This window comes from Nilaparvata lugens, chromosome 1 (genome assembly GCF_014356525.2).
Source record: "Nilaparvata lugens isolate BPH chromosome 1, ASM1435652v1, whole genome shotgun sequence".
Taxonomy (NCBI): Eukaryota; Metazoa; Arthropoda; class Insecta; order Hemiptera; family Delphacidae; genus Nilaparvata; species Nilaparvata lugens.
The window spans coordinates 74,909,644-74,934,342 of NC_052504.1; the positions used below are offsets into that span (position 1 = coordinate 74,909,644).

The following is a 24,699-nucleotide window of genomic DNA, read 5'->3' on the forward strand; positions in this document are numbered from 1 at the left end:
TAATTAATGAAGCTGAAGATTTCACAGCCAAAGAGCTAACAAAATTACCTAAAAAACTAATTATTATACAAGAGAGTTCTTGCAACATTAAATTCCCAGATATTTGTGATACATGGTATCCTTCTCCTTTTCATTATTATTAGTTAAAATTTGTCAATAGAAAACGGGTATTTCTTGTATGAGAATTGAGAACCTATTTTATATAGTGGGTAGTGAAGTTGGGTTTTGATCGCGGCCCCTGGCCCTGGCCCTAGCCCTGCTTGCGTGGGTGGGTGGCAGGGAATATTCGGTGTGTTGAGTTGGCAGGCCTGGCTTGGCTAGGCTATGCCAGTTGCGCGCGCCGCGGCGTCTCCTCACATCTGAGTCAGTCTTTCGTCGAACCGTGTCACAGTTGGTGCAGCTGGCCCTCCAGCCGGCTCTTCCTTTGTCTACCTCTCATTCTCTATTGATCCAACTTTTCTTTGTAAACTTAACTTCTTACCTTCGCTCAATCATTTCTCCACCAACGTCGAACAACATTTTCAACTTTCCAACAGTCTCGAACAGCAATCTCACGCGAAAAGAGCCCACCGCTTCGAATATACGAGTAGAAATTTGATTTCAACTTACCCAAATCGGTTTTCCAACTTCAATTTGAGCGGCGAAAAATCTCAAACGTCTGTGTTTTACAGGTTCGCTCGACTTCAACGCTTCCGACTCTTGATTGGTGAGTAAAGTTATTCAAACACCAATTCTACTGTAGTAAGTTTTCTTTGTTGTACATTTGTGACAAGCGAATGAATAAATAATGTGTTTTCCAAACGTGAATTTATTGTGTAGCATCAAACTTTCTTATGGAGTAGAAAATCGACTAACGGGGTTTCTTCTCAATTCTCATGACACTCCATCGTATATTTTCAGAACAATAATCCATCGGTTGATTTCTTATAACTTTATTGATCTATTCTTCAATACCGTATGGTACCGTATGTTAGTGCCGTATGGCACTTATTTTCATACTTTTTACAAACGTATTGTAGTACAGTTCCACATCCTTAGTTGTTCCTCCTCCAATATAAGTTAATCTTTTTTATCTTCAATTTGATTTTTTTTTTGAATAATGATAATTTTTATAATTTGGATATGATAATAAGCATTAATTTTGTGTATTTCTTCTTTTCATTCCTACGAAAGTATATCATCTCCCTTTTCAAAATTAGGAATTGTAGTATAGAAACTAAAACTGTATATCTATTGTATATTGCAGGTATACTTGGTGACTGATACCTCTTATCTCTTATCTTGGTTCAGAATAAATATAGCCAAAGTCAAATATCATCTTCCGGTTTTAAAGGAAAATTTTGTAGAAATGCTAGATTATTATTCAACATATTAGCTTTGGGTTAGCGTTATAATGAGGAAGATAGCCTATTATCATAAAAAATTGTCTAGCTTATGTTTTCTATCTCTATGGGGAGTTTTTTTAAAAACTTGACTGTTCAAGATTCCGATTATGGAACTCAATATTTCATATTCCATGGTATTCTAAGGAAGTCTAGTATATATTCAAATTCAGATTTTGTTAGAAATTAGCCTAATGATTGTAAATATCTACCCTACATAATAATACCGTAAATAATATATAATGAAATGTGACAGGACCTACAACCTTTTCTTCATTCAACTCTACTTCAAGTCTTCTTCCGGCTTCGGTACATGGTTCAACACTGATCTTCCATAAATGATTTCCTCATTATGTTTGTGCATCATTGATCCATGAAAATTTTTAAGTAAGAAATTTGTATTCCAACCAGATTAGTAAGTTCAGCTCTTTTGAAATAAGCGGAGCATTCTTCGCCTTCATGCACTCAAAAAAACTATAGGCGTTTCTATAACAGGCAATATTAAGTTATGGAATAATACTTCAAAATCAGATTCTAATCTCTTAATAAGAAATTCTAGATTGTTCAATTCAGCTTTCTTTAACAGCGTTTGTGTTTTACAGTACGGTACCGTACAATATTGGATTATCAAGCATTCACTAACCATACCGTAGGCTACATTCTGAACAGTGTCATGCAATTTCCAAGTGTTTTCACTGATCATGATAGAAAATTTTCATGATCAAGAATTCACAAATACTATTGATCGATGACTAAACGATGAATTCATCCAAATACTGTAAATGGTATTGGTTTAGTATTATTTTTGTGAATAATGGTATCTAATAAATGATTAAAATGGTTTGATAACTTGTGAATAGATTTTATTTTAAAAAATCATTATTTTGTAATTCCATTTTTACCGTTGGAAAAATTGACATAGCCTTTATCAATATATGTTAGTTTATGATCTAATTGTTTTTTATTGAACGGATATATCGTATTCTGTTAATGAAAAGAGTGTCTTTAGCCTATTCTTTGAACAACCTATACTTGAAACTGAACTTTCAAACTATGCAATTCACCCATATCTTATTTTGGCAAATCCCCGAAAAGCTAGTAGCCTACTTTTGCACAATGTCTTCAGGTTTATGAGACACAAATAAGTGTATAGATGCTGAGATCAGCTTGAACTTTAAACTTTTTAGTGTCGGTTGCACAAAAGCCGATTAAATTGAAATCGTGATTAATTCCACGAGAACCAACCGGAGAAGCCGCCTTATCAAAAAGACCTTCTTTGATTGGTTCTCTTGAAATTAATCAAAGTTAAAATTTAACCAGCTTTTGTGCAACCGGGCCTTAGTGTTTTTTTCAATTTTCAAGTTTTCCTTGGTGATAACTACTCATACTACTTTTTTTATGGAATTTGCTAACTACAATCTTAAAATTGCACTGTAAGTTTTCTTCTATTCTCATCAGTAAGCAAACTTTACAGCTTTCACCCTCATTTTAACAATTCTACGAGTTATACATTTGACTAGGGTTTGAGAACAAGTTATATCCATTAGAACGTTTTTCATATTTTATGTAGATTATCAGAATCAACCCTGAAAGGTACACTTTCTTGACACAATTGTGGTACATTGGCGTAACCTAAAAAAAAATTACATATTTAATGAGAAAAAAGGTTTACAGACATGACGTGCAACATAGTATTATAAGAATTTTTTTCAGTTATGTTCGGTCATGTTTGCCAAATTGCCAGAAATGTGTGTAGGCTATGGGTGTATATGTGATTATGTTTTTGTGCTACTTGCTATGCGATAAGATTTGATCTGTTGTAAAGAATTGAAATATTCTCTGTTCGATCGTTTATTGTTCTTAATTTATTATTCATTAGGCTTTGTATATAATGCTTTAGAGGCTATAGGATTTCAATCTCAACTATTAGCCTATAACTAACTCTGAATCATGAAAGAATTTCCTGATGAATAAAGTAATATATTTTGGATAGAACTGATTATTATTAAAAAAATCAAACAATTCATATTAGATCAAGTATACTTGGAAGACTTTGGAACCACCTGAAGCCACAGGTCCATTCATCTCGCATCAACATCCTTCCCATTTCAAGGATTTTTCTGAATTCTAGACTAATCATTCAATCAATCAATTTATTTAGCCTGAAGATACAATCGTACATAAGGCTACGTCACAAAGTATTTTATAAAATTACAATACATAATCAAATCATAATTACGTCACAATACATAATAAGATCAATAATAACAAATCATTAAAATAAATATAGGCAACAATACTAATCAATATATCTATATATTTTCATACAGTTTTTTATTGAATAATTATAATTCATTCAACTATATCTTTGTTGAATTTGTGTGTATCAAGTTATCCTATAAAACAGCTCAAGTATAGAGCACGATATGTGCTCCAATCAAATAGAATTCATTTTCTAATGTGCATTTCAAACTCACCTCACGAACGAATGCCCTATTAGCGTTGTATTGTGAAACACCAGTCAGTGGATTTAGTTTAAGTTTATTGCCCTAGTATCCTCTTTGTGAAATGAGTCTGTTATTTGAAGAGGGCTGAATTGAAGCAGTGCATTTGCTGGTCAACCTCTTAGTTAGCTGAACCAGAATTTCAAGGATTAATTCGAGAGGAGTCAGTAATCCTTGTTTTGTGGCTTGGATGCCAAGTAATCGGTTTGCTGGGTCGATGGTGTAGTACTGCTTCCCTGCTTATGCTATAGGGACCTAATGGAATAATTTGAATGCTGTGGATTTGAGCCATTCAATTTCAGCACCACTGATGTCTGAGTCCGTGCTTATCTTATTTTGTGTTGTCGGATTATGCGAATAGGCTGCACAACAAGATCTTTCCCCAGGATTTCAAAATTAATTATTCTTCCTGTACTAATCTTGGCGTAGGCCTTATCCAACTCTGCCAAAGCAGCTTCTAATATATTTGATGTTTCACGTTTCAGTCGTAAAATTAATTATAAAATAGACCAATTTCATTTCCCTTCTCTTCATTCATGCAACAATGATACTCTATGAGTTATAAGCTCTCAGGTTATTAGCTATAGTTCCAATTCAATTCATTCAGTCAAGCTATGAGTTATAAGTTCTTAGGTTATCAGTAATAGCTTCAATTCAATTCATTCAGTCAAGCTTGAGGGATTTATGAACTCATATCTAAATTCAAGTCCTTCACATCTTGGTATCTCTGTTTGGACGTTCAGGCGATATTCACTTCGGGTAACTGTGCTAACTAACTCGTCTGTTACCACTACAATATATATGAATATAATGAAACTTTTATTTCAAAACAATGGTTCCTCATATTGGATCACGCTCTTGAGCTTTATTGATGGTGTCGTATGCCTAATAGAAATAATCACGATTTAATTTATTGTGTTTTCTTAGTCAGTTTGATTCTCAGTAAATGTTTCAAATAAAAGGCCATTAGAAAAGAAAGAACAGGAACTGCTCTTCTGATTAGAACAGGAGGGATAATTAATTTGGTTTCTCAGATAAAAGGTTTTATTATTGAACTTATCTATTTAACTCATCATTGCTTAAATATACAAGGAATACATCAGCATTAACCGCACATATAATTTACTGATTGAATAATTGCTACTGGTATTAACGAGCTGCAGATCAGTTGACTGTGAACGAGCACATCCAGCTGAGACATCTTGCATGATTCGAATACTAATGAAGTGCACGCACTGATGTCAGTAGGTGCTACTATAAGTTGCTTGTAATAGAACATAGAACCTGTTGTGGCCATAAAAGGTAGAATGGATGAATCATAGTAATTGTACATACAAATGAGACTACAATAATTGAGTCAGTAGGACATGAGAAATAATTGAGTAAAGTATAGAGAAATAAGGAGTGTTTGTGAGTAAGTTATCTAAGGACACATCTTTGGGATTGGAATATTCATAAAGTACGTATATAGTAGAAAGGAACAAAGCTGCAGCTGTAATGAGGTGGTAGTGGCCGAGAAAGGTCTGCTATGAATGAATGAGTGGGAGTGAGATAGAGTGTGATGAGTGAGGAGGGGGGGAGGTTTTGGCGAGAATTGAGCAAACGCTTGTACCGAGTGAATCGGTTATTTAATTTGCATTTTAGAGGGCGGAGCAAAGCGAAATGCATGCAAGCTTACTAACAAGGCCATCTGTGAAGTGGTTATTGGCCACTGCCAAATGGAACTGTATTGCACAGAGGAACCAAACTGATGATGGAGATCTTTGCAGTGGACGGATGACAGGGGATCCCGCACGGCCTGTGTGGCTGGCACTTGAACAAACAGCATCCACAGCTTTGCTACTCTGGCCGCTTGTTGATACAGCTAAGCACCAGCATGTGGATGTGGGTGGGATTGGGATAGAGACAGTGTTGCCCAATTTCCGGTAACACTTCCACCATCGACCCTGACCGTCGTTGCACTACTAGGACTGGGGCTTTATGTTTGCGCCATAAACGTGGAGACTTTTCAAGTTGCAAGGGCATTACAGCACACAGAGCCTCAAGGCCACTTCATTAAGCCCGGAAGCGCATATTTCATTTTGCAATTGCTTTTGAAGCAGCTCGCCCAGGTCATCAAACCCGGTTCCGCACCAAATTGCCACACTGCACTCAACTTACTAATTCAGCTTTGTACTTTGTCCATATCTCACTACTGTTCAAGCAGCCAATATTCCAGTGGATTAGTAATTGGTTCAGCTCCAATCCTTCTTTGAGACTCGACAGATAATTTCAAGCTTTTTTTTACATCACTACCCAACTTCGATATTTCAAATCAAATAAAACTAAATAGTCCAGAGCCAATTAGAGTCATTCATGTGACTTATTAGACTAGAAGCATTTCTCTTATTCCGCTCACCAGAGTATAACGATGATGTTACTGCATGGAAAAAGAATAAAAATCCAACTAATTTATTCCAAATAGATGAGTGGATTGAATAATTAATTCAAAATCAATAGCCTTGGGACACTTATTCAACTGCCTGATTTGAATGGGAAATGTTATATAAATTGCTGTAAATCAAGGTACAGTGGTTTTTCTGCTGTGGAAAAACTTTTTGATACAAAAGTTTAATAGATAGATTCACTTTCAGATAGATATTCGAAGGTCGTGATGAATCAATGAATTTCACCAACACCTTCATGCCCACAGAGGTGTAAGGTCTCCTATAATAAAAATTATTATTATCATCATCTCCAGTATTTCAATCATCATAAATATTTAGTCTCCGCTGCTCATCTCTTACATAATTTATGAACTTTGTAGGTCTGAACAATTTATAGAGAGTAGCGAGCAGCTCAATCTGTTACCCAGTTTGAAGATGTTGCCCATTCTGAATATATTTGCAACTTTGTTCTTGCCTTCGGAAGGAAGTCGGACAACTTTTCTTAGCGCAACAAAGAGCCAGCGGCCCAACCACGCTGAATAAACTCAACTAACTTGCATCCGTTGAGTCAAAGCTGGAGGCCCTCTTCACTCCTACAGCTTGGCTTAGTTCCGTCGGTCACGTTGTGTCTAGCTTTCATTTAGTTGGTCAATTGCATGATTTGATAAGTTTCTCGGATTGATTTCGATAGTTTGATGAGTTAGCCCATCTAACAATAGAGTTAGTGGAGATTATTTTTTATTTATTATTATTTATTTTCACAAATAGCAAATCACAGGAATGATTGGAAGAGAAAAATCAAGGTTATTTTGAGCTATTCCTATCCCGAATTTAGATTATTAAAAGGCCAGAGTGAAGACTACCGGGTGTGTATCTAAGTCTTCACTCCTACAAACTTACTAATTAACATTGTTCTTAATGTATTGATTACTTTAATTAAAAAACCTCAGTCTTGGTCTTATTTGTAGGCAAAAACTTGAATAAAGAGTGATAATCATAATCAGGTGATAAGAGAGGCAGAAGAGAGTTTAGAAGAAAGAAGCTTTAGCAGAATGGAGGGAAAAAGTGAGGATTGTGAGAAGGAAATATGATATAGGAGAGAGAAAATGAGGAAAATAAGAAAGAGGTAGAAAAAGAAAACACTTGTAATTTTTGTGAAAATTGTGTAGCAGTGAATCGACGAGCGCGCTCATCATTAAGAAAATGGTGCAAGTTGAAGCGGAAATAGAACAAGAGCAGAAAGAAAGATAAACGAGCTGTGGGTTGACGTTTGCTCTGTGCAAAGAATGACCGTGGCGCTGCTGTGCGCTGCGACCGTGGCGCTGCTGTGCGCTGCGACCGTCGCATCGCAGCCCTTCGACGCGTATCAATTGCCTGCTGGCCAAGCAGAAGAAGAAAGCCCGAATGGATAAAGAGGTGAGAGAAGCGAGAGAAGAAGAGCGCGACTGATGAGAGTGGAAATTTCGTGAACCGTATCTGACCCGATCTTTGTGTCTGTCTCTTTCCTCTTTCACCACTAGTCGACGATCCTTTCACCTCTCTTTTTCTCGTAATTCACTAACGTGGGAGGACAATTTCACTCCTCTCGCTTCCCCCCCACCTCTTCATGGTGGCGACTCGGAAGCAGAAGGACATTAGAGAGGTCTTGCGTAGCAGCAATTGGAAGGATGAGAAGAAGGTGTAATGAAGAATGAAGATGGAAAATGAAAGACGACGAGAAGTCGACAGTCGTTACCTTCAAAATTATTATACACGTATTCTCAATGTTTTCCTCTCTTTCTTCCTGGTCGTAAGCTGCAATTTTCCATCTCTTAGTTCGCTTGATGCGATGCTCTTTCCCCCCAAGATGATGATGATGATGATTTTTGATGACGCCCCGACTTGAAAGGGTGTTGAATCAAGTGCGCGATGCCTTGAATGCTTAGTGAGTATGTGTGGGAGTGGAAAAAGAATAAAACGTGAGAAGAAAGAGACAGTATGAGGAGGAAGTGCGTAAGTGAGGGTTGTCCTACGTACGCCTACGTGGCTACTGCACCGGAAAATCGAAAATCTCGGTAGCTTGGAGATTTTTGCAAGACGTAAGAGTCTACCTTATTTCAAATTACAGAGCAGCCTACCCAGTTGTATAGGCTACACTTATCTGACAGCCAGCAGCTCGCAGGCAAATAATCCAATTTCCGTTTCAGTGCTATGAATACGGCCGTGATTAGGATGATCTCATTCAACTGTATTTATGGAGAAAAACGTATCCGACATCAAGTTTCATGCTTTTTTCCTGTAGTGATCCAATTTACTGCGGCACAATATTGTTTTCAGTACTTGCCCATCTTTGGATGTACACGCTTCCTCCTACTGTAGTTAAAATCTCTATAATCACTTTAAATCTCATCAATTATTCAAATTTTCCATATTTAAACTTGAAACATTCCATATAATCATTGTGAAAAGTATGAGTCTCTCTGTGAGCCGATGTTCGCTATCACTATTTTTATTCCAAACATTCATTAAAAAATCCACTTTGGAGGTTATACTAAGACAAGTGTGATCATGAAAGCTTTATCGGAACGCTATCCAACCTATGATCTTGGCTAATAATAATTACTGCATAGCTTATAATAATGAAAACAAAAATAGACAGATAACTTGTCTTATAATAATTATCACTAAGTAATAAATATTAATGATAGAGAATAAATCTTTTTTTGTAAAATTTGTATCACTATTGGATATTCAAAAAACTCTTGAATAGTGATTATTTCTTTCCATAGGATCACATGGGATGGGAGGAAGATAACTTGGACCAGATCTATCATATTCGACATCGAAGTATGACACGCTGCACCTCCAATGTGATGAATGACGCTTCAAGTACACTACTCACTTCCACTTTTAGGTAGGTTGAATATTGATTTATTTCAATCTCTAATATCTGATATTTTTTTCGAGGTTAGGATCGTCAATCTCTCTCCAGCATTCAGAGATTGAAATTAATCTCTTTGAGAGTTTGAAATTAATTAATTGAACATATTAATGCATGAATATTCATCAATCTTGGTCAAATTTTATTATTATTTGTTAAAATTCAATAAGGGCTGTCTTTTCGTCCAATAATGGTACGCCTTTCGAATGTGATCGACATTTATTCAGACCGTTTTCACAAGGCTAGTGACTTCTCAGACAGATCTAATAACTGGGCGACTGTGTGCAATGTTAAACTTGGATTATTGAAATTTTAAATGTCTCAGCAGAACTTCATGATAGATATACTGCATATACAGTATATAGAAACCAAGAACACTTCAATCATATTTAATTCTAGAATGATTTGAAATTTATAATTTATTAAAAATGAATGTCCAATCCCAATTATTGTGTATTAAATGTACGTTAGAGAACAGAAATATTCATAGATGCTTCTTTTCATTCAATTGTTTCATGAATTCTTATAAATATTCACATTGAGATTGATAATATTATCTCTCCACTCCAACCTAAATACGAAAGCAATATGTTATTGAAATTATATCCAATTTAGAGGGATGAGAATCTGCGGAAAATATCGCAATATGCATCAAATTTTAATTATTCATTATCATGACAGAATTCAAAATCACCATAGATTTCTGTATTTTGAAGATTATAAGCATTATTCATTTCCTAGGAGTGTTCCATTTCCGAGATTTCAATTTAGGCTTTGTCCTCGGATTTAACCGACTTTATTTTGGAGCGATGAGTTCCTGTAGGATTTGCTATTCAATCTTTTTTTCCAAGGTTAGGATTATGTGAAGTGAAGAGTCACATTTCATATTCATAATTGTGTATTCATTTCGTGTTTTACAAGACTCAACAGGTGAATTATTCTAGGAAAAACCTTTCAATACACAAGTCTATGATACGATTCCACCGTAATCTCAAAGAGTTTCTTGGTAGCGTTCTGCATTTGAGATCAGACTTTGCAAAAAGGGCGTCGAAGCAGGCTTCACTCTGCTTTTCAATATTCTCTGATTACGCCAATTACCTTCAACATTTTGAAGGTCCACGTTTATCCGAGCACAGCCGAGCTATGGCAAGGGGTGTGGGTTGTGGTGATTGGGTGAGGTGCAACCTTCTTGGGCAGGTATTTGAAGAAGATTTCTTCTTGGGGAAAACGCTGAAGATTAATAACTAATCTAGAGGCGGGCTTCGGTCGCTTGAAAAGAAGAGCCCTAAAACCTTTTTTCTGTTCCCTCCTTTTCAGCAGCGACAAATGCAGAGGGATTTTCTTTCATTATTTTTCACTTTTCAAAAAAATCACCCCATTTTCTTTCATTCTGTTTCCGACGGCTAAAGAAAACTCGCTCATCTTGTAAGACGTGCTTTTTTCGTCTTCATCGCTGCTGCATAGCTCCACTCTCATCCCCCCCCTCCTTATACGGTTCCCTGTAGAACAGGATCGACGTTGTCGAATGCCAAATCTTGTTAAACCTCCCTTCATCCCCAATGATTAATTAGTTATTGAGTTTCATCCTCTCTATTTTTAATTGATTACCTTGCTCCACCTTCGCAGGGGTCGATTTGATTACGTGAGAAATCCTTTTATTGTTGCAATCCGGACGCTGTTCATGTGCGCTGTGTTTTTTATGGAAAGTCTATTGCTTTGAATTAATTTCAAGAGGGAGTAGATTGAAAATAAATTGAGAATGTATCTGACAGCTCTTGTCAGATCCGTTCATTAAACAAATCTCAATTATTCGGGATTGGACAGGAACAGATATGTGAGGAATCCGTGTACTGTACAGCTTTTAAAACCTAATTGATATATTTATAATTTGTATTGGAACCTTTGATAGTTTCAGTATGACTTTAAAGGCCCCGTCACACCGACTTCGCTACCACCGTTTGAATGCTTGGAATAATGATTCTTCAACTGGTTTAGGCCTACTCGGAAAAACATCTACTACTATCAATTCAAAGATACAAAATTTTCATTCCAATTTCTGACACATCTTTACAACAATCTACACCTAATATCGATATAGCAACGGTCTAAAATCGTAGGTTAGAAGATAATATGAAAATATTATAATTATTGGCAGGAATGGCAGGAAATAAACTTGCGCTATTGCGCTATACTAAAACGCGTCAGCTACGTGTTTCATTACGTATATTCGACCCATATGCAGTTTAATTGAGATGGTTGTAACGAAGAGGAATATTTGATGTGTTTGGGGGTGAGGGGGGGTTTATGAGTGGAGTGAGGAATGGAGAAGTATATTGAGAGTGCAGTCGCAGTGGCCAACGCATTAATTCAGATGATGACGGTGTGACGGTGTATGAGGGGCGGGTGTTGGTGATGTGAGGGCAAGTGGAGTGTTTGGTGACAGCGATTATAAAACCTGCGTGTGTCGTCTAGTTTCGTCACCAGCGATGGTTGGTATGTCACTAATTATGCACATTACAAACGGTGAGGAGACACAATGCACTCCGCAGCCGGGCCCCGTTGACCATCCGAATAGAACTGACAGGCCCATATTTCACATCGGTACATATATAACATTCAAACGACCGAGCTTCATTCTTCGCCGGACACTCACAAATTTCACACTATTAATTCACGTCACCTTCAACAGAATGTTTCTGTGTTCTGTGCCTATTCTGCGAGCGAACAGAGCGAACTGATGAAAGACTCAGTGGAGAAACGCCGACTGTGTAGAAATATGTTGTACAGCTTCGACGTGTTGTGATGCTAAGTCCTAGAAGTGGTGTTGTGCTATACTTGTGGTGTATGTGCATGCATGTTGAACCTATGAGAAAGAAGTATTGTGGAATGTGGAATGAAAAAGCTTGGATGGATACACATTGGAAGAAGAGGGAAAATTTTGAATCATATGAGGAAAGAAAGATGTTAGGAGATAATATCGATAGGAACGGCAAACGAAAACTTGGTAATTGGGTAAGTGAACCATGAAAGACTGGATAAAGATATGGGTGAGATCAGGAATTAGGGGTTGGGAGTTAGAGTAAACGAAATGAGAAGACGGTATGAAATGTTACGGTTCAGGGAAATGTGTCTTTAAACATTAACAACAAAAAAGAATCGACTTATATATGTGGGACTAAAAACGTTAGAAGCGAAAAAACCGAAGACTTGTGGGAGGGAAGATGAAACAAAGTTCAAATATTGAGTATCGGTGAGAAAAGTATGTGATGCTTGAAACAGAGAATAGGAAGATTTAGAGGAAGGGGAATTTAGAGAATAGGAGGAATAGGCCCTGAATAAGATGTAAAAAAGTTTGAGAGAAGTTGGAGTCGTCTCTCTCATTCGTCTCCTAGAATTCTATGGTCGTTCGTGCTCTTGAAAGCATTAACACAAGAATGAAATCGGTAACAATGTTAACTTCCTCCTACCACTCCTCGCGTTCGGCATAGCATACCAAGTGATGCTGGCAAAACGACTGGCGGCCTCAAATTCCAACACATGAAATGAATAATTTGCCAGATAAACGTGTTGCAGAGCAGTAATGTAGATCTACAGCCTACGAATATTATGACTTGTTGGAAATGCTAATAGATTCAACATTGCTGAACCGTGTTGGGGCGATGACAAATTTGTTTCCAGGTCTCATTTGTTTCTTTCAGTAGTTTCTCTTTTTTATTGCAATGTACAGGCAAAAATATATTCAATCGTGCACCAGTACTTATCACAACCATGTCGTTTAAACGTCAAAAGATAATCTCATCAGTTTTCCACTTGAACGATTAATTCATTTAATACTATATCATTTGTTCCATCGTTCATACAGTATAAAAGTACTGAATATTCTGTTATACTCGTACAACATATTGTTTTCAATAAAAACATATTTTCAAATGTTCAGTTCCTATTGTAATTTTACCAGTTATATGTGATATTTACTGCAATATCCCTTGAATTTGTATAAGTATTCATTAGCTCACCTTGTTTGGGCTTGGGTTTTATTGTAGCCTTTGCTTCTGAGCTTGTTTGCTTGTGGTTCATTACCTCTTCTCAATGTAAACGTGAATAATGTTTTATTCCGTTTGTTATTTGTAATTCAATGTAAAAAGGATAATTGTAGAGATGTAATTGCATTCAATATTCAATAGAATTTCATAAAAATATTTTTTTAATTTGAACTCGTGTTTCAACCAGAACGAAAAAAGTTTTTATCATCATAATCATGTACGAAAGTACATGGCATTTTTTCCATTCATTTATCAATACAGTTACAATCCATAAAATAGTTATGACTGGACAAGAAATATAATATATATATAGCTGTTATGAAGCTAAGTTGAACGTGATATTTTCGAGCTCAAAATTTAAGTGGTTTTATTCTTTATTTTGTGAATTTAAAGTTTGTTTCATGTTTTTACTACAGTTTAACTATTAATCTATCCAAATTTAAAATTGTTTGTTTTATTCTAATCTATATTCTCATATTGTGACTTGATGTAGAAAATTGAAATGGACATAACCTATGTATAATATTTGGACAATTTGAAACTAAATTAGGAAATTGAAAAATTTTTGGGCAATAGCCTGTTTTTTTCTTTTCCGATCATTGTATTGTTTGTGCTAACCTAATGAATAAATAAATAATAGAATAGTTTCCCTTGAACATCACCTCGTTCAACATATTCTTCGCAACAATGAATTCGAGAAGAAATTCAATTTTCTCTGTAAAATGAAACACTGAATCAACAGAATCGTGTATTTTGGCTGTGGAAATTTGCAAAGCTCTCAGTGACAGTGAGTGGTCTCGAGGGACTCAATCGCAAGTACCAACTACAAAACAGTTGTGTTGCAACCTGGAGCAAGCTACATGAATTGGTGCAGTTCAGGCTGTGGCTGTGGCTGTGTGAGTTTGTTGGGAGAACAGAACAGTTACACCTACACCAGTATATCCCGGTCATAACCTCTCCCCTCCCCTCTTCATCATCCCTTCCTCCACTCTACCTACTGCATCTGAAACCAGTTCCAACGTCAGGTCGTTAACGTGCAGTCTTTGTTTCCATCTAATTTTCCCACCAGCATGAATCTATTAACCCAATTCTAACAAAGAATCTTCCGGATCACTGGCCGCTATCCTGCAAATTCGTGTTCTATGCTCACTTCAAAAGTTTGAAGTTTCAACAAACAGGATCAAATTATAGTGAACTGTTCAACATATGAATTATATTTAAATTTATTATAAGAGTCCTAGTCACTGTCCTGAAATAAAATACTTTCTATGGGTAGTGTGTGTTCATTTTTCGATAAAATATAGTGGAATATTGAATATTTTATTATATATTTATTTATAATGCAAATGACATTAATGTAAACATTCGTAGATAAAATAATAAGGTAGTCCTTGTGCTATTTATAGTTGACAAAGTCCAAGATAAGGTTGGAATTTCACGTATACAATTTTTATAAAGATAATGGTATATTGATAGTGAAACACCTATTTTATAATTCATAGACCTATATACCGGAAACAAAATCAATGTCTGTTCCACTGCTCTTAATAAGCAAGAATTTAAATTTTTTTGAGGAATATTAAAAAATACATTCTAATGATTTGGTAATTACAGTTTGGGAATACTGACGTCAGAAATCGTGATTTTCATTTCACTAGCACAGAGCTACTGTAGTTGGAGCTTTAGTTAAGGGTGGATTTAGTAGCAAAGTTTGAAATGCTGGTAGTGGTAGCCTGGCTCCTTGTGTGTTTCTGAGGTCAACTAAGACGCAAGGTGAGCTGAGTTGGTGTGGGTGTGTGAGTGAATGAGCAAGATAGGATAGAGACAGAGAGTAAGAGGAGAGACATTTTTATAAGGAATAATGGCGTCATTAGGGGCTGAGGGTGATATATCCGCCTCTGGGCGGCTATGCTTCACTCTACGCTAACAAACTGTTGCTCGTCACTCGGCCGCCGCCGTTTCTCTTCTCTTATGCATCCTCCTTCTCCTCTTCTTCTTCTTCTTCCTCTTCCTCATTCTGATCTGCATCCAGCGTCCTCTCTCCTCTGCTCCTCTCCGGATGTAGCATGTCATTTGCATCCACACACCCCCTCCCCCGTCTTATGAAACCCTAATCCTTGGCGTTGACTCACCTCGTTGACGTTTGCTTACATTGCCCTTTTTCTTCTTCTCCCACATCATCCTTCTTGTCCCAGTCCCTCTTCTTTGAGTGCGTCGTTGTCCCTTTCAGTAGTATTGATCTTATTGCTCTTATTTTTCATCTCTGCCTCTTTCCTTCTCATTGATCCTCTTGATCACCTCCTTGTTTCTCTTTTTATTCTTCTTCTTGTTGTTATTCTTTCTTATTTCACTTCTTCTTCTTCTTCTTCTTCTTCTTCTTCTTCTTCTTCTTCTTCTTCTTCTTTTCCTTCTCTTTCATAATCTTCTTGTTGTTATTCTTTCTTATTTCACTTCTTCTTCTCCCTCTCTTTCATAATCTTCTTCTCCTTCTCCTTCATAATCTTCTTCTTCTCCTTCTCCTCCATAATCTTCTTCTTCTTCTTCTTCTTCTTCTTCTTCTTCTTCTTCTTCTTCTTCTTCTTCTTCCTTTTCTTCTCTTTTTCTGTACTTTCATTACTAGATCATCCTTATCATATTGCTTCCAGCTCTATTTATTATTCTCTTTCGTCTTTCTTCCTTCTTCATGCCATTTTTCTCACCTTTTCCATCAGACTTCTTATCTTCTATTCATCTTCCGACGGATTTCTTGGCTCCTTCACTACGTTGTTTCCAATTTTCATGGGCTTCTTCGAGACAGAGAAGGCTTCTTTCAGCAGAGATGATACTGTGTATATGTTACTTCAAACAATTCCTTTCGCCCGCTGTGACATCCTTCCTGTGTTATCGATGATTACACTGAACAAGAGATAATCATTGTTGCGAAGTTCCAGCACTGTGAAGATTTATTAGATTCTTTTTTCTATAGAAAATCCTTTGAAATGGAAATGTGTCTAAATTTTCATTCGTGTTTAGAATTTATAGACTATTCAAACAAGTTCATTATTTTTCAGGAGTCAATGACATCATTTTACATTGTAGAATGGTCTCAGTAGCATCATTGAACTATAGTGATTAGGAGTTTGATAGCTAAAGAGAAAATATTATAAGACCAACCAAAAAAATATATATATACATAAAATAGAATGTGAAAACCTGTAAAAAATGGATAACCTGTATAAATGTAAAATGTTTTACATTGTATATTTTGATAAACAATATTGATAGTGAAAATCTAGTTTATTATAATTATGTTTTTTTATTGGATCTTTGGCTGTAGCATTAAATGAGTGACTTGCAATTTGTCATTCTAGACTTATCAGAATTCCTCATTGCATTCATCTGATCCAATCTCTTTTCATTTTTCCCCAGATTGCTGGAATTGTTGAATCTTCACAAACAAAATATCATTGTAACTGGTAAGTTATCTATAGTTATCCACTCTAGCATGATTATTATCTCATAGTAGTCTCAGTATCTACACCAGAAATGAGAATTGAAATTTCATTTGTAGAATTTACAAAGTATCTTCATTATTCACCTGTTGATTAATATTGTTAGTGTTAAAAAATGTCATATTCCATTATTCACTGATTTGAATTGCTTTCCGATTTTAGTATTAGCTGAATATGCGCACAAATAACTTCCACAAGCTCAATAAAGATTTTATTCCTACAACAAACCGTAATAAATATGTTAACGAGATAGCGTAGGTGGCATGATTGCGGCCCACATCATACACCACTAAACAAATTTTCGAATTGATCTTGGCGACCTCAATTTTCAGATTAATGCACGGTAATTTGTGCTATTCTCTAAATATAGATGATAATTCTGGAGTGCATAATTAGTAGGCAAATCGAATGGCTGGTAGAATGTAATCATACCAGATTATTCCCTTGTTAACTGCACATTGTGCACATACTCCAACAAGTTATTGCAGTCATCTGCATAGAAACGACATTATGCAGATGAGTATGGAATTAAAAAGGTATTAACGTTCGGAGATTTTCTACGGTAACTTTACAGCTTCTTTAATGTGCTTTGCATTGTTGTTGGCTTGTTGCTAATTCTGTTTTCGATTCAGTGGCCACTGGTCGGCTCTTGTTATTATTATTATTGCTCTTGTTACCATTATTATCCCTATTTGTAGTCTGCATTCGTGAAACTTATCACCCAGTTCAGAACACATGTAGTAAAAGGTCAGGCATTTTTCGAACAACCCTTGTTGTTTCAAACTTATGATTCTGCAAGATATTAATATAAATTAGAACATTTCTGACTATTTTATTAAACCCTTGACGTGTCAGACCATCAAGGGTTAAACCATGGTTAGGTCTTTGGTTCTTATTTGAATTTATAAACATGGATATCAATAGAAGAGATTATTATTTATTACTTAATTCTACGCTTCAGGGAAGTCTTAGAACGAGGATTTATAATAATTTCTGATACTGGCTACTAGCTTCTGGAGGAAGTGCAGGCTATGCATTATGTCTGTGGTAATAAGAGGAAGCTTAAATCTGAAAAGGAAAATATGGTCGTGAAATTGCATTGAGCTGTTGTGCCTACCGAGACAATTGCATCTCCTGAATAGTTTTAATGCGGCTATGAAGAAAGGCTTTCGGGATAAGGATCGTATTAGAACTATAATAGATGTATTAAAACTCTTTGGCACGTATAGGATATAAGCCTACTGCTCAGCCAGGCTATTATATGGCTGCGGCAGTATTCCCACAAATACCATCTCACCTCACTCAACACTCTAGTCCTCCTCTTCGGCATGCTTTTTTCTCTGATTTCTTTCTATTTTCCCAGTTATTACTCTCATACAGTTTTTCTGCCTCTAATCTGACATTTATCGTATTTCCTTCACCATTCGTCCGTGGCTATCCCGTTTTACACCAGGCTCTTCGCTCTTTTTTATATTCAATTCATTCCACGTAGATAGAATACTACTTAGTCGTTAACTTGAAAGAAATGTAGCTGTATTTGAACTGTGCATAAGAGAGGAGACCATCACTGTATCCCAAATTAACTTTTTCTGATCATCCTCAACTGTTTCTTCTGAACGCCTTTCTCTTCTAAGTCTCATGGAATATGAATGAGTCTCGTTTCTTTATTTTTATCATCGCCATTGATTGATTAGTATCAAATGTGCCTTCTGATTAATTTTATTTGAAAAATAATTTTCTTGAGCAAAACATGTTTGGGAATAATATAATTCCATTATGATATATTTTAAATCTAATATGAGATTTATTGGAAGTGTTTTTTCAAAAAAAAAATATAAAAAGTCTGTGAAATAAGATTCCTGGATCGATTTTGTGACAATCACCGGATCTTTACCTTTTGATCTCTTCCATAATTATTATTGTTTTATTACACCTTGGAAAACAAAAATTGTGAAGAACCTAAGAAGGAGATAGAGAAATAGAGAGAGAGAGAGAGAGAGAGAGAGAGAGAGAGAGAGAGAGAGAGAGAGAGAGAGAGAGAGAGCTTCATTGTCGAGTTGGTCGAGTAGTATGGAGAATGAAGATAAGGGATATGAGGATACCTTTTCTTTGTTCTAATATGAATAATTCTTAACTAATAATAAGAATAATGATAAGAATAATTAATAACCAACTTATTAATGAACCAATGAAACATAATTATTGTATGAATTACTTCTGAAACACCCGGATGTGACTTGATCGGAAAGCCACATCTTTTATAAAAATGTGCAACTTTTGTGCAAAATTTTTAGTGAGTTTGCATTTTTATTGCGTATTAGATGGTTTTGAGTAATGGAGGATTGGAGGGGGAAGGGAGGCTGTTGCTCGGAGCGCACCCTACACGAGGAGGGAGCCTTGAAAGGCGCAACAATCGAGTGCCAGACTATTTGTGTCCGGAAAAGGAGTTGGAGAAAATTGTGTCCGTGTCGAGAGACCAGGCCAACCCTTCTCCTCTATTCACCACCACCTCCTCATCCTCCCCTCCTGGCACTCGTCCAAGCTACACTCGTCGCTGTGGCTTCTATTTTCAGAGGCTTCATCATATCCATCTCCACATGCACAGTGTACTCAGGCCTCACTGCCATGCTAAGGAGTCAGCTCGAACTGTGCATGTAAATTTTAATTACCTTTAAAACGAAGTTTGGCACCGCCTATCGCCGAATATATATTTAGAAGGCTCCATTTTTCATCCATCTACATCTACATCCTTTCTATTCATAACGTTCTCTGCTTTTCGTTTTCGAACGCATCCGGCTTGCTCCCCTCCTCTCCTCACCCACTCTTTGCCGCGCCAACCAATTGAACCGTACATAACTCTCGACAACTGATCTGTGTTGTTCAGTACACGTTGTACTCCATAACAGACTGGAAATATTTCTCAAACAGAAGCACAATTACACAAACCCAATTATTTTTCATTATGCTAAGAATTTAGGTTAATAGCTTGATGAAATGTACTGCATTATTTCATTTCCGAATTTTGGTGCAGTTTTGGATATCGGTTAGTGGTTGACCATTTTTATAGAATTTCCATACATACTCTGGAAAATGAAGAAGTTATCAGACACCGAAAATATGTCAGTTGTTTATTCTCACTTGTTGAGGCTGTATTGCTTTTTCAGTTTTCAATGAAATTATTCAATTTATAATGATTGATACATCAACATTGAGAATTAACGTAAGATACTGTGAAGACGAAGATTGTTGATGAAGAAGAAATCAATGAAAGCTACTACACTAAAATGAGCGTGGCATTATTATATAGGATAATCAGTTTCCTTGGATTATCGGCCAGGTCACCTAACCTAACCTCTGGTTCTCCAGTTTTCTATTGAATCATATATTTTTTGAAAGCTCAATACAGTTTCTACATTCCATAGACTTTGAAATGCTACATTATTTCCAGGTTTCACAGGTTGCTAGGGTCTTTCGTCAGACTGTTAATATCAACGTTTATTGAGCGCACGTATATCCGTGTATGATATTCAATGAGCTACTTTATCTTGAGAATCGGTGGGTTGTGATGAAATTGAGTACTTTCCTGCCGTAATTCATCTAAATAAGCAATTGGCAATTTATAGTTGGTTCACAAGAATTCATGTGTGTAGTTAAATTTGTAGGCTTCATGAAGCTGTAACCTGCAGCACATATTATAACGCTAGTCGTTTGAAGTCAGTTGTTGGAATCTCGCAAAAAGTGAAAATGGAGAATTGGAAGCAAGGCACACAGCTATCACTCATAATGGCTTTGGCCGTTGATGCGGCCCAGTTGAGGTTATTACTGCGCTAATAACGGCCAGCAAAACATCGGTGCAGCCACTGTGCCTTGTGTCGCTGTTTTTCTAGAATCTAGGCGAGAAATGAAATACTGTCTTGCAACAAGGAACTGAACTACGGATTAAGTGTCCCCCGCAATAATAAAGAAGGCGCGTTTTCCGTTGTAGCCGGGCGGCAGCGGTTATAAGCGTTATGTTTTCACCCCGTATTACTCATTTATTACCCGTTTGAGTAATGGCGGGCCGTTAGCAGGGGTTGCTACCATTGGAAGCCATCGAGTCGGCCGGCCGACCGTAAAATAACTCACGACCTCGCTAAACACAACAATGCCAAGTGTGTGCGTGTGTGTAGGAACAAGTCTTTTCTTAATGCGTTTTCCTCCGGAAAATGTTCTCCTCCACTTGCTTGACGAGAACGGAAAACCACGAGGACACCGATAACACGATACACACAGGCAACCAGCAACCATCGTTGCCAGTCTTTTAAATTGCTTTCAGTATTCATTGGCCTATACATTATTATGTCACGTCTATAATGTTTCCTTTTCCCTTCACCTCCCAGACTCCTACTATATTATGCGGTCGTTTACTTTTTTCAACTAACAAAATCAACTGACACAAGGGTGCGCTGCGCTGTTTTTAATAAATAATGAGGTGATTTGATAGATAGCCCGGGTCGGTCGCCAAAATCCAAACAAATCAATATTCAATAAACGATTATATTGATTGATCGTTTATTGTCAATGGATTCTTCAAATTTTATGGGGAAGAATAATCAATGAACGAATATTATTTATTCATACTTTTATTATATGATTGAACTCTGAATTTACGCAAGATGTTACGTTTGCGTACTAATGCATTCAAAAATATGATTGGTGCTCAGCATTTTAGTTTTCCCTATTTAGAGATTTCAAAATATCAATACGCAGTTCTCCAAATCATCCATATTCATTTGTTTATAGGTCTATTATCTTATCTAGGATTCTCATTTCGAGAAAAAGTATAAGAATTCGACTGAGTCACTGTCAATGTTGTAGAACCATTCCATGATGAAATAAATACACCCATATATTGTCAAATATTTTCACTGTAGAATGTGTGTTTTATTTCAAAAAGTATAAGGTGTAACATTATCTATTGTATCATAAATTACTCTATTCCAACATGAATATACTATTATCACTATTAATCAGGGAAAGAGTCGGGAAGCAGATTTCAACAGTGGATGAGATCAAAAGAAGGCTCCTTGTACGGATGGAACACATGCAAAAAATGGATGATGAACGGTGCCCCAAAAGGATATTGAATTGGAATCCACCAGGAAGAAGGAAGAGGGGAAGACCACCTGAAACTTGGATGAAGCAAGTGAAGAGTGATATGGGCGAGAGGAATTTGGGAGAGGGAGATTGGATGGATAGAGTGAGATGGCATGTGGGATACGAGAGACGGCTTGAGCTGTAAATTGAACTCGCGATATATATATATATATATATATATTATATATATATATATATATATATATATATATATATATTATATATATATATACTATTAATCCACTATTTTGTGATTGGAAGCACTAAATTAGAATCAAATACATCTAAAATGAAAAGATTTGTATGACAGTTTTCGATGAATGAGGCTTGTGGGATATTAAGGGAAGTGGTTACAATACTGATGAAGGATTCTTCTCAAAACGACACTCTCAATAATCAAGTATTGCAGTGAAATTCGATCTATTGGCGGCGGCAGCATTAGCAGGTGCTTTGGAATTCGGCACCGACACCAGAAATGCAGCCAAGAGCAGCAGCAATAACAATCAAGTACTATTGTTATTGTCTGCGAAATACTTAGTTGGTGGAGCGGAGATGCCAAGATGGCTTTTCGGGTGTGCATGTTCCACCTGTTGACAAATGCTCTGCCCGATCCCCCGAGGTGTTCACACCAGCCGCCCGACGTGTTTCAGCATTCTAATGGCTCGTTAGCTGGTCCCATTGTTTCACTCACTGGCTGATCTTCGACGGTTTGCTTACGGAGCACTCTGCTAAATCAAGGCGGTGCATGGAGCACTCTGTACCCGATTATTCACTGTCGAACACATTCGGGCTTGGACATCTCCAGAGAATACTTTCGATTACTCTCACTGTGTTCCATCGCTGGTCTATGGTGTGGGGTGAGTGGGTTTGTTCATACAAATGCAAATCATCCGCGGCTGATGCAAGCCACTCAACATTGTTTCCAGTTCACACTGACGCTTTTGGGTTGTAACTGTTTCACAGGGAAACAGCAATAAGGTAAATTGTCATAAGGACTCCGCAATAAGATAAATTGTCATTTGAAATCAGCATCCTAGAGTTGAGCACAAAGCACTATGATCGGCTAATTCAGAATATATCCGTTTCCCAAATAGTTCAATTCAGTCTATACTCTTTCTTCGGTCATTTTTTGCTTAAGACGCTAATTCAGAATAGGTTTGATACTGACTTGGTACAACTCAGTATTCCTAATTTTATTTTTATTTTTAATTGTATTTTTCGTCCAAGGGCTGTTGTTTATCAACTTTCTCAAGTAAAACTCTTGAAATTTACAAATACTAGCTAGTTTGATTGAAATTCATCAACAGAATAATTTCTTAGAAATATTTCATGTGTGAAGCTGATAGTTTTTTCTTAAAACGAGAGACTCAGGTACTAGAGAAGATTATATTGATATAAGATATTCAGGAGACATGAAATGTCGTCAGATTGAATTCTAATTTTCAATCATGGATCATGAAGGTGATTGAAGCAGTGGATGAAAAGCCTTCGTTGGTCAAAGGTCATTCAGTGATCATTTATAATAATTTCGTTAACTCAGCGATATCAGTCAATACCAGATACAATTCATTCTCTCTATTAATGTATCATTGTTCGGCTTCGTGACTCCTTGATAGTTTGCTAGATTGGATCGTGGAAATGGATTGAGCAATCCTTGGAAAAACAGTTGAGAATTTTTAAATCCTCTTGAGTTAAAGCAGTTTGATTTTTGAATTCCTTTTCTGTATTACTTTGATTATCGATGTCCAAGGTATAAACTGCTTGATGGAATTAGTTCAAGTGGAAATATATAATGGTTTGAGAATGAGTTCAAATTTTACGTTAGCTGAGTTGGATTTGGATCATGTTATCCAAAACAATATTATTACTCAATTACACAATTATTATTTCAGGAGAAAAAAGATAAAAAATGCAATTACTCAATCTGAAAATGTATTTCACTCGCATTATGAGAGAAATTGATTTCAATGAATCGATTACAATTAAACTGGATATCCATAGTTTTTGGCTATTGACCAAGAATTCATTTTTATGATCATTTCACTGGGAAGTCCAATGATTGTTGCCTTCTATTATCCAGATGCTGAGATTAAATTCATATTCGTTGAAACGTTTTATATAATTTTCCATTCATATGCTTGATAATAAATGGCGAAAAAGCAGAATGTGGTTATTATCTATAATTAGAAAACACTTCTCATTCATTACCGTTTTGCAAAACTTGACTTGTGATATTATTACACACTTTGGGAGGAATTAGCTCCTGATTGATCTGACTCTTGTGAACTTCCAAAACAAATGGTAATAATGATGAGATTAGAATGTAAGCTGACTTGTTAGGAAGGCTAATGTTTTACTTCACACGTTTATTGGTCACATAGATGAAAGCAGCACTGTTACGTTCTAATCAGCGCTTAATGGGGAACCAAGTCGCTCAGTCTCCACATCGGAGTGATCAAGTTTGATGTTGGATTCAATAGATTATACTTTCCGGGATCACGGGCCACGACTGGAGGATATCTGCGTCATTAACCACGCTAATTGTTCCTTGTTCTGTCGCCAGCAGCCTCATCTGGAGAGGACTGTTGTTGTAATAGCAGTCGATGACCACTAGCAGCGCCGTAATTGCGACTGGCCTGCCGTTCTCAGATATCATCTGTGTAGCTTTCTTCCAGTATAAAAAGGTTTCCTGGCAGGGTGATCCAAATCACTGTTCCACCACCCACAGTGTCTTTAAGGCTGATGTTTGGGGTGCTAAACCTGGTGTAATCTATCTGATTTCATCTCAGATAGCATT

The 24,699-nt window shown here is 36.5% G+C and overlaps 1 long non-coding RNA gene across 4 annotated transcripts in view; it reads left to right on the forward strand.

The window, feature by feature from the left end:
• The window catches only part of LOC120354907, a 181,093-nt gene that overhangs the window by 104,419 nt on the left and 51,975 nt on the right, over positions 1-24,699 (forward strand). For 2 of the 4 annotated variants that reach the window (XR_005573293.1, XR_005573291.1), the window contains exons 1-3: positions 340-706; positions 9,081-9,205; positions 16,684-16,730. This is a non-coding gene — a long non-coding RNA (uncharacterized LOC120354907). Of the gene's footprint in view, positions 1-339; positions 707-9,080; positions 9,206-16,683; positions 16,731-24,699 lie in introns of those variants that run through there. The other 2 variants (XR_005573295.1, XR_005573292.1) reach the window with 2 other exon arrangements.